The following is a 5,477-nucleotide window of genomic DNA, read 5'->3' on the forward strand; positions in this document are numbered from 1 at the left end:
GTGCTCTCTCATGTTCTCTCTCTCCCTCAAATAAAATCTTTAAAAAAAAAAAAAAAGAAAAGTAAGAAAAAGGAAGGCAGAGTTCTGTCCTTCTGCTCTCTGGGCCTGCTACTCACTCAGTGCAGTGACTGGAGCCCTCACACACTTGCCTCAGAGCACCAGGCCTTCTTCAGCCGCTCTGAGCCCCTGTGTGCCTGTGTAAGTGAACGACCCATGATAATGCCCTCAGTGAAAAGTCCTAGCAGCTGTGATTTATTTCCAAGGAAAGGTAGGTTTGATGGTTTTCTGAAGAAAGTGTTACTTTGAGAATTCGGAGAACAGACTAAGAAGTAGAGACTTTTCATAATCCAAAAGCAGGAGAGGCCTTTTTTTGGTGGTTGTTGTTTTATTTATTTGAGAGAGAGAGTGCACGTACGAGCAGGTGAGGGGCAAAGGGAGAAGCAGACTCCCCACTGAGTGGGGAGCCTGATGAGGGGCTCGATCCCAGGACCCCAGGATCATGACCTGAGCCGAAGGCAGACCCTTAACTGGCTGAGCCACCCAGGTGCCCCGGAGAGTCTTTTCTGTGGTTCACAACGGCTCCAAAGGAGATAGATTCAGCCTGCATAAATCATAGCATATAGAAACCACCTCCTTTGCTTTGGGTTTCTTGAAGATACATGTCTGGCTACTTCTGACACAAAATTTTGGCTGAGTTGTATTTGATCATTGTTTTGCCTCTATTAGAGGAAATCAGCTTTGTGGATTCCTTGAAGTATGATTTTTTTAAAAGATTTATTTATTTATTTGTTGGGGTGGAGAGAGAGAGCATGAACAGGGGGAGCGGCAGGCAGAGCAGGCAGAGGGAGAAGCAGGCTCCCTGAGCAAGGACCTGATGTTGGACTCCATCCCAGTACTCTGGGATCATGATCTGAGCCTAAGGCAGACACTTTACCAACTGAGCCACCCAGGCACCCCTTCTTGAAGTATGATTATAAAGCTCAAAGCTCTGGTAAGTTTGTAGGTTTTTCCTTTAGTTCCATTTGTCTGGTGATTAACACAATCATAATTCCTGTGTGCTGGACACTAAGTTTTCTGTCATTATTCACAGTGCATACCCCTCCTTTTTTTAAAAAGAGAACCCTGTTTGTATGGATCCAGCCTTTAAAAAATGATATTTCTAAACAATCCTTGAAGCTAATGGTGGGTATGTTACATAGTTCTGGCCAATAACATGTAAGTAGCCATCTCTGGGAAGTTTTACTTTCTTGAGATAGGCATCACCCCTTTATCACTACCTTCTTCTTCCTGAAGGTTATGTAGTATTTTGGAATCATAAACATGAATGCTACATGCTAAAAGTGGGAGTAGGAAAAAACTGGGTCTCTGATAGCACCTTGGTGCCAGCCCTGATTTGTTTATCATTCATATTTCTTGTTGCTTAGAAAGCACACACACACACACACACACACACACACACACACACACACACGAGTTTTAAACCCTTGGAGTTGTTTTTCTGCTCTGTGAAGTCAAATGCAATTCTTTTCCTAGACACTTAGTCAATGCAAGTGAAATGCATGATTCCCCAGACTTTGCACACTCAGGCAATACAAGGTAAAATTTAATTTTTGTTTAATCAATAAAATTGAGGAGGTAACTCTCTTTCCAAAATAAGCACATGAATTTCAAAGTACAAGAAAAGTTAATTTTTCAAATTCTCTGTTCCAGTCTTCTTTAGTAGAATAGATAACATTTAGTTGACTATGAGTACTTTAAAATTTCAAATATATAATTTGTGCGACATTTTAAAATTGAGGTTACTTTTGATGCTACATGAAGAAGCATTAAATTATGGGTCAATCAAGATTTGAAGTGCTATGTGATTCTCTTAGACTATTTGATTAAAAATTGATGCAGGTGTAATCAATAATGCATGTGCATTCAATCAGGAATCTTCATTTTCTTTTGTTCAGTTATTTAACTGAAATCTCAGAAATTAACATACTTCTAAAATTCTGTTACACTAAGGAACCAGTTATTCCTCCACAGAGACTTATTTTTAATGTCCCTGGCAATGTTCTTTTGAGAAGAGATGGGAAAAAGTTGATGCTTATGAACTATCTATCTCTCTGTGCAATAGCAATGAATAATAGTAAAACTGAAAGTTCTATTAGTTATGCTATTAGTTAGTCATGCTATTCAGGGGGCAGAAAAAATTCAAATAAAATGTTTTCCCATTTAAAAAGAGGAAAATCCTTAGGCTACAGAAAACTCAACCACATATAAAACCAATGTTGGTGGAACAAGCTAATACTTTTTGGACCACCAAATATTTGATATTTACACATAATATTTATGTTTAAGTCGATGATTGGAGGACACCGATTCTTTCTCATGGTAGGAATGCAGTCTACTTGGAGGAACTATTGGTTTCACATTCTGTCCATGAAATTTTATTGTGAAAGCCCAATCACAACCCCTGCCCTCTAGTCTCTGGCTTGCATACATATTAAAATGAAATCACTTGGAGTTCTCCACTTGTTTTTTCTAACTAAAGCTCAGGAAAAAACAACTTCACTTTCTTTCTGACATGAGGTTGTGATTGTAGTAATGATTGGAGTAAGATTCTAAGCCCATAGGAATAGGCATCTTGAGAAAAATTACCACACAGAGGACAGCAGAGAGGAAAGAAGGAATAAGATGCTTTCCTTTTTCATCATTTAGTTATGCGAGTCAGTATTTCCCTATTTCATTAAATTAATTTGTTTTTCTGTCCTTGTAATCAAAAATAGTATCAACAGTGGAATAGTGTGGTTCATAAAACATTTAACAAGATATTTATTTAATATTTGTTATAGTTAGTGATAAAAGGTGAAATCTAGAGCTAGAACTTATGACTTACCCAAGGAGATAAACACATTAAAGTAACTCTAGTGCAGAATATGGTGTCTTAAATGCTGTGAGATGCCAGAAGAAGGAGCAATTTTCAGCAAAATCAGAGACTTTAAAGAAACTGTGATATTGGTGCTCAATTTTAAAGACGCTAGAATATGGGAAGGCACTTGGATGGTTGAGTTTGTAGAGCACGCAATTCTTGATCCCTGGGTCATGAGATCAAGCCCCACATTAAGTGTAGAGATTATTTAAAAACAATTTGGAAGATGGGTAAAACAGGGTAGAAAAACATTATGAGTAAGTGAATGCAGACACACAGACATAAGGTGTGAAAGTACATTGTATATTTGAGAGAACGGTGAGTAATTTGACAAAGCTAGAGCAGGAAGTGTCTCTGTGTTAGAGTCGTAAGTGAAGATGAGGCTTTAAATGTAGTTAGGGATGGATTTCTAGGATGAAATGCTCTGTTTTATGGAAATGTAACCATTGAAGAGTTTAGGCTTAACAACGAGAATACCATTCTGATTTTGAAGGAAATCCTGGGAACATGACAATTAGGAAAAAGAAAGAAGCAGGTTGATGAATGGATTATAAAACAGAAGAGCTGGAGATACCTGTTAGGAACATCTTATAATAGTGCCTATTACAGATAAAGGGAGTCCATAATGGATGGTGGTCATAAAAATGGGGGAATTGATCATACAGAATATTCTAAGTGTGAAATTGACACTGGAGTATTCACTTAATATCAAAGTTAGAGAGGAGCCTAGGATTATTTTTAACTTCTAGCTTGGTCAAAAGCTAGAAAAATGTTGATATGATTTGATGAATTCTTATGGAATACAGAAAAAAGAGAACTATATGGGAAAGGATGATGCATTCAATCTTCAACATACTGAATTGCTGCGTTAATGGAACCTCCATGAGAAGAGGCCCAAAGGCAGTTAGAAATGTGTGACTAGGGACTGGAGTGAGATTAGAGCTAGAGAAACAGGTGGGGGATTCCTTAGACTATAGGTGGTGATGGAATGGGGGAGTAATGTGGTTGTCCAGAGATAATGTATAAGACGAGAAGACTGCAGACCCTAGAGAATATTAAACTTCATGGGTATTAAGGAGGGCACATATTGCATGGTACACTGGGTGTTATGCACAAATAATGAATCATGGAACATTGCATGAAAAACTGGGGATTACTGTATGGTGACTAATATAACAAAATAAAAATTATTTTTAAAAAAAGAACATTAAACTTAATGGAACTAGAAAAAAATCAGTGAACATAATTTAAAAAGAATGGGTGGCTTTTCAGGAAGGGTGATGATTTGAATTCACATTCCTGACCACTTTTCTTTGCCAGCACTTTGCTGGGCATCTCAACAAATAAAATCATCCTATTAAATGAATCTGAGGAAATTGCTTTTCTACTAGGACTTGAGCTTCTCAGAAGTGCAAGGAAAGCCTTTCAATATTTGTGGAAAGAGCAGAGCCTGGAGTGAAGACCACAAAATTACAGCACCTCTCTGACGTCAGTTGGGGCAGAAGGGAAGTGCACCTTCTCACCTCTCATGCCAGGTCCTGAAGGCTTCACAACACTCTTGGTGTCAGTGGCTCAGGAAGGGGTCTCTCCTGGTGGGCTACACAACATTTCAAGTTCTGGGAAAGAGATATTCCTCCTGAAGAATATTTTTTTTTAAAGATTTTTATTTATTTATTTGACAGAGATAGAAACAGCCAGCGAGAGAGGGAACCACGAGCAGGGGGAGAAGGAGAGGAAGAAGCAGCCTCATAGCAGAGGAGCCTGATGTGGGGCTCGATCCCATAACGCCGGGATCACGCCCTGAGACGAAGGCAGACGCTTAACCGCTATGCCACCCAGGTGCCCCCCTCCTGAAGAATATTTGAAGAAGCCTAAAACACTAAGCAGTCTTCATCATATGATTTAGTAATGCCAGCTGACTTTATATACTGACTTTATGTACTGCCTTACAGGGAAAGGACTATGGTGTTTCCCAGGCATTGTAGTTTTGCCAATGTGTAAGAAACCCCAACATCCTACCACACAAGGATGTGGAGGTAACTCAAACTCATAAGGGGACAAAAAGATCCATTTGTAGCAGACCCTATAAAAACAGAGAAAGAGGCTAAATTGAATAATATGAACAGGTGGTTCCATTTGAGGCAAAATAAATCAAAAAGAAAAAAAGAGCTTAAGCAAAAAAAAAAAAAATGCAGCCTCAAGAGATGCAATTAGAACATAAAAAGGGCTTTCTAAGCCAGATAAACATGGTATTTGAATTATAAAATTTAGTACAGGAAAAAAGAAAAACAGGATATTTGCTTTATGATCAGAAAGAAATTGAAGAACTAACAAGACAACAAAAATGCAAAAAAAAAGTAAAAATCACAAGAGAAAAGATATAGAAGAGGGAAGAAGACTCAAATGCCTATGGGATCTTGGTATTTAATATAATCATATAGATTAGGTTAGTAATAAGACAAAAGGGAGTTGTACAGACTATGGTGGGAATGGAGAATCCACATCCTGCTTCAGAGATATTCAAAAGAAAATTTTAAATACTCCACAGGGCAAAATATTC

The sequence above is a fragment of the Ailuropoda melanoleuca genome, chromosome 19 (genome assembly GCF_002007445.2).
Source record: "Ailuropoda melanoleuca isolate Jingjing chromosome 19, ASM200744v2, whole genome shotgun sequence".
NCBI classification, from domain to species: domain Eukaryota; kingdom Metazoa; phylum Chordata; class Mammalia; order Carnivora; family Ursidae; genus Ailuropoda; species Ailuropoda melanoleuca.